This window comes from Symphalangus syndactylus, chromosome 13 (assembly GCF_028878055.3).
Source record: "Symphalangus syndactylus isolate Jambi chromosome 13, NHGRI_mSymSyn1-v2.1_pri, whole genome shotgun sequence".
Taxonomy (NCBI): Eukaryota; Metazoa; Chordata; class Mammalia; order Primates; family Hylobatidae; genus Symphalangus; species Symphalangus syndactylus.
This window is the reverse complement of record NC_072435.2, coordinates 55528225-55544643: the sequence shown is the minus strand read 5'-3', so window position 1 is coordinate 55544643 and position 16419 is coordinate 55528225.

Sequence of the window (16419 nt, the reverse complement as noted above, 5' to 3'; positions counted from 1 at the left end):
TCAAAAAGCAAGAGAGAGAGCAAGTATGCTCATTAATATTGTTGCAAGAGTGGGTTTTGGGCCAGTGTTTACAGAAACTGATCAAGTGATGAATGCCAGGGAATATGGGCGGGTCTTCCCACATATGGGGGTCCCAGGCACAGTCTCTGCGACTCTGCAATTGGTCTGCTTTCCCTGGAGTGGGGGGACCTGAGGACTGCTGGCCCACACACGACACCTCTCCCTGCCCCTTTTCCTGTATTGTTATCCTGAATAAAGAGGTCTCTACCAGGTTGGTGGACATACACACACCGCTGATGTATCCATCTTTTTTTCAGGGGGGATGGTGGAACACGCTGACTGGTCTGGGCCAGTCAAGGTAAATGTTTGTTTTCCTGGCATAATAACACCCCTCTCCATCTGCAAAGTGGCCTGGTTGGCACAATAAATTATATGCACCCCAAGTGGCAGGCATTTTAGGCATTGGCCTAGGTGACTTGGAAACCCTACTTAAATTTACAGATTGGGGTCTGGGCATGGTGACTCAAGCCTGTAATCCCAGCATTTTGGGAGGCCAAGGTGGGCTGATCACCTGAGATCAGGAGTTCGAGACCAGCCTGACCAACATGGAGAAATCCCATCTGTATTAAAAATGCAAAATTAGCTGGGCATGGTGGTGCACCCCTGTAATCCCAGCTACCCGGGAGGCTGAGGCAGGAGAATCACTTGAACATGGGAGGCAGAGGTTGCAGTGAGCTGAGATCGCACCATTGCACTCCAGCCTGGGCAACAGAGACTCTGTCTCAAAAAACAAACAAACAAACAAAAAAGTTACAGACTGGAAGGAGCGAGATCAAAGAGTCTGTTTCAGGGTTATCTGTGTGCAGCCAGGGCCGTGATCAGCACATGTTCAAAGGACAGTAACAGTGATGCGTTTGCTCCTAGGTATTAACTCAATGCTCATCCTAAGAAAAAAAAGGAATGTTATAAAAAATATCACTTAAAGTGTGTACAAGTGTTTACTTCTGGGGAAAAATCTCATTTTAACTCTGTGACCTAGTTTATTGGTAAATTAAAAAAAAAATAAAGCCAAGGCTCACATCTATTTTATGACTTGTTGCTCAAGTTGCTCTGCTCTGAAATTCTTCAGAATGGCTTTGGTGAGTGTTAGATCAAAGTCTACATTTATTACATCAGAAGAGCTGTTTCTGCATGGACTTGGCAGTTGTCTAAAAGAATATCAGAAATTAAGAAGAATGGAGCATAAGTAAACAATGATTCTCTTTCACCCTTTGTTTGGAGAGAGTTTTCTTTTTTTTTTTTTCCTTGGGAAAAAATGTAGCTGTCTCATATCCATGTCATTCTAATCAAAATCACAGTCTCACATCTTGTGCTTCCAAAGTCAGGTTTCCGAGCTGGGATGCTGTTGGGTGGAAGCTGTGTGGGTGGGTTGGCCATGGGAATGCTCCCTTTCCCCTGCTTGGATGCCCCACACCCCCGACCACATATTTCCACTGCCACAAGCTCACATGATGTGGTCACATCATGAAACTGAGAAAAGCCAAGGACCTTATCCAGTCTTTTTTTTTTTTTTTTTTTTTAGATGGAGTCTTGCTCTGTCGCCCAGGCTGGAGTGCAGTGGAGCAATCTCAGCTCACTGCAAGCTCTGCCTCCCAGGTTCACGCTGTTCTCCTGCCTCAGCCTCCCAAGTAGCTGGGACTACATGCGCCCGCCACCACGCCTGGCTAATTTTTTGTATTTTTAGTAGAGATGGGTTTCACCATGTTAGCCAGGATGGTCTCCATCTCCTGACATTGTGATCCACCTGCCTTGGCCTCCCAGTTATCCAGTCTTACAGGGACCATGCATGAACACCAGAACAGAGGACTTCTTTCCTCTCTCTCTTTTATTTTATTTTTTTTATAGACAGTGTCTCACTTTGTCACCCAGGCTGAAGTGTCTGTACTCAGTGCCTAACATGGTGGTGGGTGTGCTGCCTGGGCTCAGTGAAGTTGTGTTGAGTGGCAGAGCAGTCATGATATTACCTTTTTCTGTGTGTATTATTTTAGAGGTGGAAAAGGGTGGCCTGAGTCATCTTAACTTCCTTCTTGGTGTTCCCATTGATTGTGGGATTCTGGAGGGGCCATGGACAGATTATTTGCAACATGCATGCCTGGCCCTTCAGGTAGGGTGGCCATACACACTGACTAGTCTGGGTCTGTCAAGGTAAATGCTTGTTTTCGTGGTATAACCACACACCTCTCCATCTGCAAAGTGGTCCAGTTGACACAACAAATTATATGATCACCTGAGGTGGCAGGCAATCACGGCTCACTGCAGCTTCAACCTCACTTGATCAAACGATCCTCCTGCCTGAGCCTCCTGAATAACTGGGACTACAAGGCACATGCCAGTATGCTCAGCTAATTTTTTGAGTTTTTTTGTAGAGGCAAGGATCTTGCTATGTTGCCCAGGCTGGTCTTGAACTTCTGGGCTCAAGCGATCCTTCCACCTCAGCCTCCCAAAGTGCTTTGATTAGAATGATGAGTTGCTGTTCCAGGCCCTCTTTCTTCTCATTAACACGTTCACTCTGATGTGAACACAGTCACCTTTATCCAGGGGCCCTGAGATGTGTGTCTGGGCAGTGTGCTAGCGTGTACTCAGCTCTCAAGCTGTGCTTTGCTGCTTATTAGCTGTGCTCCCTCAGGCCTATTCCTTTCCTTCTTGTTCCCATTCTCTCACCTTCTCATGAGCACAATTAGACCTGGATTATGTGTGAGGTTTGTTACCAGAAGAGTGGGGAATGGTTTCCCATGAGGCCATATGGGTTTAGAACCCTTGCTGTACATAGTAGATGCTGAATGAGTGCTTAACAAATGAACAAACACATGGATTGGTGAAGGAATACAAGGATAACACAAGGCAGTGGCTGGTTGCTGGTGCTCCCTGTGCCTGGTACAGATGGTGGAGCCTGGGTTGGCTCACCCATTTAGAATGCAACACAGCTGATGCCAGCTGCAGGATTTCACATCCAAAAGGCCAGGCATACATGTTGCAAAAAATCTGTCCATGGCCTCACCAGAATCCCCCAACCTCCCAATCCCACAGAATTCACAGTCCCACAAGAATGGAGTTAAGATGACTCAGGCCACCCTTTTCCACCTCTAGAATAACAAAACAAATGAGGAAGTCATATCATGACTGCTTCTTCACTCAACACAACTTCGCTGAGCTCAGGGTGCACACCCACTGCCATGCTAGACACTGGGGTACTGAAATGCAGAGCTGTATTGCCTACCCTCAAGAGTTGGAGGGAAAGTTAAGATGCAAATGATTACCATGAACAATGCAAGTGGCAGAGTCTGTAGCTGATACCTTCCTTTGCCCGTCAGCACTCACCCCTTTCCTTTCTCCTCCCTGTTCTCAGCCCCAGGTGGCTGATGTGCATGATTATATCAAGGGGTCCTGGGCCACGTGCCCTCTGGTTGGTTTCTGAAAAAGGGGAACCCTGGCAAAAGCCTGGAGGGAGGAAGAGAGGGACTGAGGTGAGAGTATTTCATCTACCGAGTCTCTCTTCCTCTGTGGTGGCCTTGGGGTAGTTTCTCCCTGGACCGAAAGTCTCTGCCATTCTCAAAACAATGCAGGATTCTCTCCTTCCAGGCCCTGGGGACTGCTTCTTCTCTCTTTCTGTTAAGTCCAGACAACAGACACTTATCGTTTTGTAGTCTACCCCTTTGTGCATAAATTCTCCCTGGATTATCCTCCCTGGGATGCACCATCTGTTTGGTGCTGGGATCCTGACTGAGAGCAGGCCACTGGGGAGTAGAGGTTCCTAAGGGACATCTGAGGAAGGAAAGGACATGGAATGGGGTGAAGGAGCGCTTTAAGGGCCAGTTGGAATTTGAGCTGCCCATGGAAGGTTGATAAGGATTTTCAATGGGGAGGATGAGGGAAAGGGCATTTCACTTGGACAGTATGGTGCTGGGCTGTGAGGCAAGGCCACAATGAATGTATTATATGGGTCAATCTCTTGCAAAACCAAAGAAGATAAATGAGAGTGATGGGGAATAGGAATGGAAGGTCATGCTGGCTTGCATTTTGGTAGGGGAGATAAAGAAATCTCTAAAGGCACACTTAGCCACTTAGCATGAGGTTTTCCATGGAAATATCCAAAGGAATGTATATAGGGGAAAAGATGTGTCCACACTGGAAATCAGGGAAGGTAGCCAGCCACATCACAACAGTTTGAAAATGTTTCTATTAAATGTAGAGCTCAAAGTGGCAGACTAAGGATGTGCCTGTCCATCATTGGCAGCATTCAAATGAACAATTTACCTGGAAAGGAGATAAGTAGGAGCCCACTAACAAGGGGTGGGGGCAATAGGGCTGTGAGACAGGCAGGGTGGGACCAATCCAGGTTCCCAGCAGTGCAGAGAGTGAGGAGAAGCCTGGATTTGAATCCCAGCCTGACTACTTATTAGCCATGTAATTGGGCAAGTTATGTATCCCCTAGGTGTCTCAGTTTCATCATCTGTAAAATGGGTTTAGTGAGAATCCTTGCCTAATAGGTTTGATGTGATGATTGATTGAGGTGATCTGTGTAGAGTGTGCAGACTAGAACCTGATTCAAGGAAGCACTCAATGGATGCTGCTTGGAGTTGCTAATACCCGTGCCCTTCAGTCATGTGCTAACACTGAGAATTCCACCCTTGTGTTCATTCCCAGATCCATGAACTAGAAGATGCTTTCTTATAACTCAGAGAAAAGAGATGAAAATGAATCAAAGAACAGGAAGGAGACAAGTTCAGGAGGTAAGTCCAGGAAATTCAAGTCACATGCGCTAGAAATTCCAGAAGGAAATAGCAGAGCAGACCAAAAAAAAAAAAAAAAAAATGTGAGCTCAATAAAAACTTTATCTTTTAGATGAAAGCTCACTGACTACCTGAGAACCAGTCATAATTAATGAACAGCTCCCCATGGAGATAGTGCTCCATGACATTTTTGAAGTTCAAGAGTAGACAATACAAGTCAGGAAGAAGGGGCAGAAATTAAGTTGCTATCTGAATTTGCTTCTGCGATGTTAAATGACAGGAGGCCAGGCAGAATATAGAGATTTGCAGAAAGATGATTGCTTCTCAATAATGGTACAGAAAGAGCTGAGTAGAAAAACCTAGAAGATGGGCATTTGTCCCACTCTGTTCAACAACCATCGTCTTGAAAAAGGGCTTGTTCCAGATCGCCATAAAATAAGGGAATAGCCACCCAGATTGCATCTATTTTGGGCAAACTCACTGTAAAAGACAATTGGGGAAATTCGAGTACAGCTTGGGCATTTAATGGTTATATTAGTCCATTCTCACACTGCTGATAAAGACACACCTGAGACTGGGTAATTTATAAAGGAAGACAGGTTTAAAGGACTCACTGTTCCATGTGGCTGGGGAAGCCTCACAATCATGGCAGAAGGCGAAAGGCACATTTTACATGGCAGCAGGCAAGAGAGAGAATGGGAGCCAAGTGAAAAGGGAAACCCCTTATAAAACCATCAGATTTCATGAGACTTATTCAGTGCCACAAGAACAGTATGGGGGAAACCACCCCATGATTCAATTATCCCCCACCAGGTCCCTCCCCCAACACGTGGGAATTATGGAAGCTACAATTCAAGATGAGATTTGTGTCAGGACACAGCCAAACCGTATCAATGATATTACAGTTTAATGCCATGGACAAGTAGACATTTATTTATTGAATAAAAGCACATTGCAAAATAATGTACACAGTATAATCTTACTTTGATAAAATACACATCTATGTGTATAGCAATAGATCTGAGAGGATATCATTGGGGTGTTAACAGTGGTAATCTCTTAAGTAGTGGAAATATGGTGGTTTTATTATCTTACTTTAACTTATCTATATTTTCTAATTTTCTACTGTGTACATATACTGCCTTTGTAATAATAAAAGGTTATTTTTGATTGAAAACACAATTTTACATCCTCTCAAACTATCATTCCCGAGACAACCTTGCAGATTTGAAATATGAAAATACTTAGGAAGTATACCACCCATGTGCCCTTCATTAAAAAAAACTCAAAGAAGTGCTCCAGCTGAATGAAGGGCATATAAATAACACAGAACTCAAGAAATGGGAAGATACAGTGTAAATGAAATGGCACAAAGCACTAAAAAGGAAACAATATTTATTCAGAATAATTGTGTTAAATATGACTATGGAGTTTATGGCAAAGGAGAAAAATAAGTTATTTAATGGAAATATTTAAATTTCATATGTCTCAACTAAGATTGGGAATACAGAGTGTATGGTATTAAGAGGGTACACAGAATTATTATTTTACATAAGAGGTTCACAGAATTTATCATTTTACGTAAGGATGAGTAGAGAGATATTGTACATTTTCAATGTTGATAAATAGGAAAAAATATATTTTCTCGAAATTTTAGTCCAATCATATGAGTATAATAATAAGATGCATAATTTCCATATTACTAATTATTTTGAAAAGAGCAAACAAAACTAGGTCCACAAACGAAAGTTTAAAAAAATACCCACAAGTGCCGGGTGCTGTGGCTCACTCTTGTAATCCCAGCATTTTGGGAGGCTGGGGCAGGCAGATCATGAGGTCAGGAGATCGGGACCATCCTGGCTAACACGGTGAAACCCCAACTCTACTAAAAATACAAAACATTAGCTGAGCGTGGTGGCGGGCGCCTGTAGCCCCGGCTACTCGGGAGGCTGAGGCAGGAGAATGGTGTGAACTCAGGAGGCAGAGCTTGCAGTGAGCCGATATCGCGCCACTGCACTCCAGCCTAGGCTACAGAGTGAGACTCTGTCTCAAAAAAAAAAAAAAAAAAAAAAACAAACCCACAAGTAATAAGCAGAAAACAAGTGTTAAATAAGGAGGTAGAAGAAAGACCAATCCTATCAAATATGACAAAAATCATGAATCAGTTATTCTTTCTATAAGAGCCTCTTGAAAGATGTTTCCCGGTTAAATGGGAGGTGAATCAAAATCTGTAAGTCAGGAATAGAGAGTATGAGTTATAAAAAGTCTAAAATAAGAACTGAAATCCAGCTAAATGTTTAAGTCTATATAATTGGGGTCAATGTGGCTATTACCCAAAATGCAAAATAATGCACAATACATAAAATAACAATTGCTAAAAATGACAATAGTGTGGGCCTAAATATTTCTAATGAAGAAAGTTAAAAAGGGTGGAGAAGAACAATATTCATGTTCTCATTTTACAAAGATGATCTAAACATAATAGCTCTTCTGTTCAGTTTATGTAGAACCAACAATTATAAAAATAAAGGTTAATTGGCCAGGCGCGGTGGCTCATTTCTGTAATCCCAGCATTTTGGGAGGCCGAGGCAGGCAGATCACCTGAGGTCAGGAGTTGAAGACCAGCCTGGCCAACATGGTGAAAACCTGTCTCTACCAAAAATACGAAAATTAGCCAGGCATGGTGGCACTTGCCTGTAGTCCCCTCTGCTCGGGAGACTGAGGCAGAAAAATCGCTCGAACCTGAGAGGCAGAGGTTGCAGTGAGCTGAGATGACGCCACTGCACTCCAACCTGGGAGACAGAGCAAGACTCTGTCTCATAAATAAATAAATAAAAATAAATAAATAAATAAAAATAAAAATAAAGGTGTCTTTTATTTATTTTTGTTTAACTTTATGAAAGTATAACACACACAGAAAAGGGCTGTACGATCAGCTTAATGAATTTGCACACAATGAACTCAGCTGTGTAATAAGCACTGTAGATCAATAGGAATACCCTTAAATGGTAAGGGACTGAGAGGCATGGTAAATGTATCTGAGGCCACATCTCAGAAAGATGTTTTAAAATCATTTTGTTCAAGGCAGTGACTTAGTACTTTGCAGTTCAGTGAACAGTCAGTATGTACTATGACGTATGTTGGATTTGGAAGCTTACTCTGTCACCTATTAACCATGTGATCCGGGGCAAGTGTTTTAGACTTTGGAGACTCATATAACATGACTAAAACCTAGAGGGTACTTCTTGCTTCCTTCCCAAGAAGGATGTTTCTGCCCCCACCAAGGGTAATCACTATCCAGACTCTTGCTAAAAATAATTTTGAGTCATAGAGTATGCATTTATTTTTCCAGATTCTATCCCTCAACATTATGTTTGTAAGATTTCTTTGGAGATGGCAGTTGTCGATTTTCTGTTTTCTCTGCTGGAGGGCACCCCATTGTATGATGCATCACAATTTCCTTATCCATTCGACCGTTGATGGCATTTCAGGAGTTTCCAGTTTTTGATTAATATGAATGGTACTGCCATGGATCTACTAATATTTTTTTTTGTTAAAAATATCTGTGCATTTTGGTTGCATATGCACTTCGGAGTAGAATGGCTGAGGCAAAGATACACAGATGGTCAGGTTCAGTAGATACTGCCAAATACTTTTCCAAAATATTGCAATTTTCACCATCAAGAAGGGTACATGAGAGTCCCAGTTCGTCAATATACATCAGCATTTTCTATTCTTTCAATTTTAGCCACTGTGATGATTAGAGCATTGTATTTTAATTTTAATTTACACTTCCCTGATGACATTTTACATTTCCCTGACTAGTATTAAATGCCTTTTTATGTGTTTATTGGTCAGTTAGAAGTCTTTTTGTGAAGTATCTGTTCATGTCTTTGGACCACTTATCTATTTAAAAAATATTTTTTTCAAATTAACTAGTAAGACTTCCAAATACATATTTTGATAAAAGACTTTTGCTGGAGATGTGTGTGTGTGTGTATGTGTGTGTGTGTGTGTTTCTTCTACCATGCTGTGGTTGGCCTTTTTATTCTTCGTATTTGTGGTGTGTGTGTCTCCTTATTAAGAATTTGTGTGTATTTCATGAAGTCAAGAGATAGAGACCATCTGGCTAACATGGTGAAACCCCATCTCTACTAAAAATACAAAAATTAGCTGGATGTGGTGGTGCACACCTGTAGACCCAGCTACTCAGGAGACGGAGGCAGGAGAATAGCTTGAACCTGGGAGGCGGAAGTTGCAGTGAGCTGAGATCGCACCACTGCACTCCAGTCTGGCGACAGCAAAACTCCATCTCAAAAAAAAAAAAAAAAAAAAAAAAAGTATTTGTGTGTACTCACATTTGCAAGATGTTTTTCTCTTGAAGTTTTACTGTTTAACATTTCACATTTACAGCTGCAGTCCATCTGGAATTGATTTTTGTGTATGATGTGAGATAGGGGTCAAGATAAATTTTTTCTCTTCTAGATACTCAATTAGCTTAGCACCATTTATTGAAAAGGCTACACTACGGAGTCGATTTTTCATAAATCAGGTGGCTGAATATTGGTGTGTTTTGTTTCTGAACTCTTTCTTCTATTTCACTTGGGGTTTTTGGATCTATCTTTGCACTAATATCACACTGACCTATTTATTATAGCTCTATTAAAAGTCTTAATATGTGGTAATGTGAGTTTTTCAGATTATTTTTTTCTGCCTTACAATTGCCTCGGCTATCGTAGGCCCTTTGAATTTTCATAAACATTTAAGAATCATCTTGTAAATTTATATATAAACACACGCACACACCTCTGCTTAGATTTTTGGGGGATTGTAGTACATTTGCAGAGCAATAGGACAATTTGGGAAGCTTCGTGTCTTTACAAATCAAATCTTCCATTTATTTAGATTTTCCTTTGGTTTCTCTCAATAATAATTTGTAGTTTTTAGTGAAGATGTCTTGCACATTTTTATTAGATTTATTTCTAGATATTTCTTGTACTTTGATGCTAATGCAAGCATTAATTTTTAATATTTTATTTTCTGTTGTTGATGGTATATAGAAATACAATTGATTTTTGTGTATTTCCTGGTATTTAGCACCTTTCCTAGGTTCTATGTTAATTCTAATTGTATATAGATTCTTTTGGATTTTCTTTGTACACAGTCATATCATCTGTAAATAATGGTAATATTTTTCCCCAAAATTGACGTGTCTTATATTTATTTTTCTTGCTTTATTGCACTGGTTAGAACCTCCATTAAAATGTTTAGTAGAATTAATAAAATTGGGCATGCTTTTTGTCATTTATGATCTCAAGTATGTATTTGCTATAGGTATGTTTTTAATCAATATTATTTGTCAGGTTAAGGAAGCTCTCTTGTATTTCTAGCTTTTTAAGAAAATTTGTTTTTAAATAATGAATAAGTAATGTATTATTATTTTTCCTTTCCTCCTTTTAATCCAAAGGTAAGGATTTGAAGAATGAACTAAAAACCAAAATGTCCGTATACCTAAGTAGAGAAAATAAGGTGCAAAAATTATAATGGCTAGGACAGTTTTTGTTCTTTCCACCTTTGAATATGAGATCTAACACATAGCATTTGCTCAAAAAATGTTTGTTAAATGGATGAGTGGTATTAAATTTTTTTCATGGATCAAAACCAAATAGAAATAGAGGCTTTTTACTGCTTAGGAGAAACAACAAAATCAAATTTTCCGAGAAAAAGTAAGAATAATGGGATAGGCAAGGGCATGCTAAGAATATATAAACCAAAGAAAGCTGCATTGACAATATTAGGTACTGGGAAAATAAAATGTAAAATAAAAAAATTTAACAGACTATAGTTATCTTACTTCAATAAAAGATCCACTTTATTATAAAGTTAGAGTAACCATGAACTTTTATGCCCCACTTAACAACATCTAAATATATAAAGCAATTTTTAAAGTTGTTATTGGAAAACCAAAATTATAGTGAATGATTAAAACTGACCATTCAGTCTTTGGCAAAGCAAGAACCATATTAAGTAAGAATGTAGAAAAATTGATTATGTGATTCATCTTTGTTGTTATAAAATTCATCTTGATTTGCTTGATGAATGTGTGGAACTTATAAGGAATATATAAATGTTTTTAATATCTTTAAAATGGTCATAGAACTTTTCACCACGTTTTATCATAGTGATCTATACAGGGCTGTGGTGGTACATTCTGATATGCTTTGGCTGTGTCCCCACTCAAATCTCATCTTGAATTGTAGCTCCCATAATGCCCATGTGTTGTGGGAGAGACACAAAGGGAGATAATTGAATCGTGGGGGCGGTTCCCCCATACTGTTCTTGTGGTAGTGAATAAGATCTGATGATTTCATAAGGGGAAACCCCTTTCTCTTGGCTTTCATTCTCTCTTTCCTGCTGCCATGTAAAATGTGACTTGCCTTCTGCCATGATTGTGAGGCCTCCCCAGCCATGTGGAACTGTGAGTTCATTAAACTTCTTTTTCTTTATAAATTACCCAGTCTTGGTCATGTCTTTATCCACAGTGTGAAAACGGATTAATACAGATTCCATTAGCAGAAGCAGTTTTGGTGGGAAAAAGATGAAGGGTGAAGAGGACTTTTACCTTAAAACAATGAAGGTGCAGTTGTTTACACTCCAGTGGTGATGACCAGATGGAAGTACAAACAAAAGAAAAAAAGATAAAACAAATACACAAAAAATCCTATAGAAAGTCGAATATAAGAAAGTAGGGAGCAGGTCTTCAACCAGGGTGAAAAGGTATTCTGTATCAGAGTGGATAGTAGTATGCTTGTGCATGAATAATTCAAAAATAGCATGGACTGGAATGTGCAGCAAGAGATTGGCAAGGAGGTGGAGGGTAGGTGGCCTGAGAGGTTCCTGGCTCAGAGACAACCTGGCTGCCAGAGAACAGGGGAGTAGAGTTGGTCTAGAAGTAAGTGAATTAGTTGGAGGTCATTGTACAACCTAAGGATGGTCCTTTCCTGTTTCTTCATGCTGAGTTGAATTCAGGTTGCTGGAATTTATTTCTCGGGGAGAGGTGAAGCGGACCCTTACACCAAAACACAGACAAGCAAACAAACAAACAGAACGTATTTCCTGAAAAAGACTATGTCTTTCTGTTTGAATGATAGTGCATAGGACTGACTGAACTCCTCATTTTGTTAGGTATCAGGTGTCTCCTCCCCCCACCCTCCCCTGACTTACCTGCTCTTCCAGCCCCCTCCTCACCTAATCCAAAACCTGTTATTCAATTTTTTTCTGCTGTTCTCTGCCTCGCAAAGAACTCCTAGCAGAATCTTCACTTGGAGAACTTGCCTTGCAGGAAGCTCAGCCACCTTCCTCACCCTTCTTATCTATGAGTAGACAACCAAGGATCATCAGGGATGTGTGTGTGTGTGTGTGTGTGTGTGTGTGTCTGTGTAGCAGGTAAAAGAGAAAGGCCAATATAAGATCAAGATAAAACAAATGTTCTGAAAGCACATTCAATGTCTTTCAAGAAGAGGTTACATTCAAGAACAGTAGCTTAGGGAGAAGGATCACTCAGAAAACAGAAAATGTCTTAGAGATTAAAATCATGATTGCTAAAATAAAAGAAGCAATAAAAGGTCTGGAAAGAGGATAAATTATAAGATAAGAGATAAGAGAAATAAAGGATCAATCCCAAGAGGTCTAATCCCTATTATTGGATGTACTAGCAGCAGAGAACAGAAGATGCTGAGAAAGAAAAAAAGGTCAGGAAACAATAGAAGAAACCGCCCCCAAAGGATAGTAGTCTTTATGTTGGAGAAGTTCTCTGAGTTCTCAGAACAGCAATGAAAAAGACGTTATGGCTGGAGTTATCATGCAGCAATCCCAAGGAGCTGGGAGTAGGGTGTGGAGAACAGGCCTGGAAACACTGCAGCTCTCAGTAAGGGTTTGTTAATATCATTGTCATAAAAATTAAAACAAGGGAAAAAAGTCATCTCATGAGAATCATACTGTGATTTGAGTTTTCAAAAGTAACACTTGGATGCTAGAAGACAATGCTTTTGACATTTGGAGGAGAAGAAATAGTGGGACTGAAAATCCCATGCGTAGTTTAACCATCACTCAGAAGTGGAATTTGGTCCAAGGGCAAAGACTCAGTGAAGACTCAGAAAGCTGATCTGCTAAGCACTCTCTTAATCAATCAGCTTTATGGAAGTAAGATTTACATAGAATCAAAGTTTCCATATTTAATCTTGGAATTTGATGAGTTTTGACACACGCTTGATTATGACACAGAACAGTTCCATCACTCCAAAACGGTTTCTTCCACTGGTTTTTGTTTTTGACAATTTCATACAAATGGAATCATGGAAAATATTGTCTTCTGGGGCTTCTTTCCCTTGGTGTAACACTTCTGAGATTCATCCATATTGTTTAGTGGATGAGTAATTCATTCCTGTTTCTTGCTGTGTAGTATTCTATTGTAAGACCATAGGAGAATGTGTTTTTCTATCACCAGAAGAGGCGTGTTTGGGTTGCTTCCAGTTTTGAGATATTATGCCCTGATCATCTGTATACTAGTCTTTGTGTGAATGAATGTTTCATTGGGTTTAAATAAATATCTAGGCGTGAAATGGCTGCACTGCATAGAAGCATATGTTTAATTTTATAAGAAACTATCACACTCTTTTCCAAAGTGGCTGTTCCACTTTGTATTCTCATCAGTAAAGGATGAGGATTCCAGTTGCTTCACATTTTTCGCAGCATTTGGCATTTAATTTTTTTTTATTTAGATCGTTTCAGGAGTACAAGTGGTTTTTTGTTACATGGATGAATTGTGTAGTGGTGAAGTCTGGGCTTTTAGTGTGCCCATCACCCAAATAGTGGACATTGTATTAAATAGGTAATTTTTCATCTCTCATCCCCTCCGACCCTCCCCTCTTCTGAGTCTCCAATGTCTATTATATAACTTTGTATGCCTTTGGGTATCCATAGTTTAGCACCCACTTATAAGTGAGAACATGCAATATTTGTTTTTTTTTGTTGTTGTTGTTCCTGAGTTACTTCAATTAGGATAATGGCCTCCCATTTCATCCAAGTTGCTGCTAAATACATTATTTCATTCCCTTTTTTGGCTGACTAGTATTCCATGATGTGTGTATACCATGTTTTCTTTATCCACTCATTGGTTGATGAGCACTTAGGTTGATTGTATGTCTTTTCAGTTGTGAGTTGTGCAGCAACAAAAATGCCTACAGGTGTCTTTTTGATACAGTGACTTCTTTTCCTTGGGGTATACATGCCCAGTAGTGGGATTGCTGGATCAAATGGTAGATCTACTTTTAGTTCTTTGAGAAATCTTCACACTGTTTTTCATAAAGGTTTTACTAACTTACATTCCCACCAACAGTATATAAATGTTCCCTTTTCACAGCCTCCACACCAACATTTATTGGTTTTTGACTTTATAATAATGGCCATTCTGGCTGGGCACTTGGCATTTTTTACACCATTCTAATAGGTGTATTATGGTATTTCACTTTGATTTTAATTTGCATTTCCCTAATGTCTAATGATGTTGAACATTTTTTCTTATGCTGATTTGCCATCTCTATACATTCTTTTGTGAAATGACAATTAAAACATTTTGCTAATTTTTATTTTTTATTGCACTGTATGGGTTCTTTATATATCCTGGTTACAAGTCTTTTATGAGATACTGTTTTGTGAAAATTTTTCCCCAGTCCTGGCTTGCTTTTTCATTTTCATAATGGTGTCTTATGAAGTACAAAAGTCTTTAATTATAATAAAATACAACTGGTCAATTTTTGGGGGTCTTTCTTTTTGTGCATCTAAGAAATCTTTGCTTAATCTAAGGTCACAATAACTTTCTTTTATATTTTATTCCAGAATATACACAATCAGTTCCTACATTTAAGTCTACAATTTAGTTTGAGTTAATGCTTGTGTCTGGTGTGATGTCAAGTTCCTTTATTTATTTATTGCACATCGATGTTCAATTTTTCCAGCACATTTGTTAAAAAGACTATCCTTTCCTCACTGGATTTTCTTAGTACTTTTGTCAAAAATCAATTGACCATGTTTGAGTGGGTGTATTTCTGACCTCTTTATTTCATTCTGTTAAGCAGTAAGTCTGTCCTTTAACTAATGCACACTGTCTTCACTACTGCAGCTTTATAGTAAGCTTGAAATCAGGTAATATGAGTTATTTAACTTTGTTCTTTTACAAATTTCTTTAGCTAATCTAGATCTTTGCATTTCCATATAAGTAAATACACATGTACACAGTCGGATATTTATTTATTTATTTTTTTATCTTTTATTTTTTTGAGATGAGTTTCGCTCTTGTTGCCCAGGCTGGAGTGCAGGAGTGTGATCTCGGCTCATCGCAACCTCTTCCTCCTGGGTTTAAGCGATTCTCCTGCCTCAGCCTCCCAAGTAGCTGGGATTACAGGCATGAACCACCATGCCCAGCTGATTTTTATATTTTTAGTAGAGACAGGGTTTCTCCATGTTGGTCAGGCTGGTCTTGAACTCCTGACCTCATGATCTCCCCCCTGCTCAGTCTCCCAAAGTGCTGGGATTACAGGCATGAGCCACTGTGCCTAGCTATATATGTATACATATATATACATATATATATATGTATACATATGTATACATATATATACATATATATATGTATATATATGTATACATATGTATACATATATATACATATGTATATATATGTATACATATGTATACATATATATATATATGTATATATATGTATACATGTATATATATGTAGCCGGGGGAAGATATACATGTATATATATATATATATATACACACACACACATATATATATGCACATATATATATATACCACACACACACACGTATATATATGCACACATATATATATATCACACACACACACACACGTATGTGTATGCTTGCCAATTTCAACAAAACTGCTGTTGGGATTTTGAGTAGCATTGCAATGAGTCTATAGGTTGATTTGAAGATATGTTGAGCTTTTGTTTACTTTCTTACAGCCATACTGTGTAGTTTTCAGTTTATAGACCTTGCACCTATCTTGTTAAATTTATCCCCCAGCAGTTTCTATTTCTGAGGCTGTTGTGCAAGCATACCTGATTTTATTGTGCTTTGCTTTATTGTGCTTTGGAGATACTGTGTTTTTTACAAATTGAAGGTTCATGCCAACCCTGTGTTGAGTAAGTCTATCAGCACCATTTTTCCAATAGCTTGTCCTCACTTCAGGTTTTGGTGTCATATTTTGGTAATTTTTGCAACATTCCAAACTTTTTCATTATTCTTATATCTTCGATATTATTATTGTAATTGTTCTAGGTCACCATGAACTGCACCCATATATGACAATGAACTTAACCCATAAATGTTGTGTGTGTTCTGGCCGCTCCATTGGCTAGCCATTTCCCCTTCTCTCTCTCTTTCCTTGGGCTTAGATATTTCCTGAGACACAGCAATATTGAAATTAGGACAATTAATTACCCTACAATGGCCCCTAAGTGTTCAAGGGAAAGGAAGTGTTGTGCATCTCTCATTTTAAATAAAAAGCTAGAAATGATTAAGCTCAGTGAGGAAGACAGAC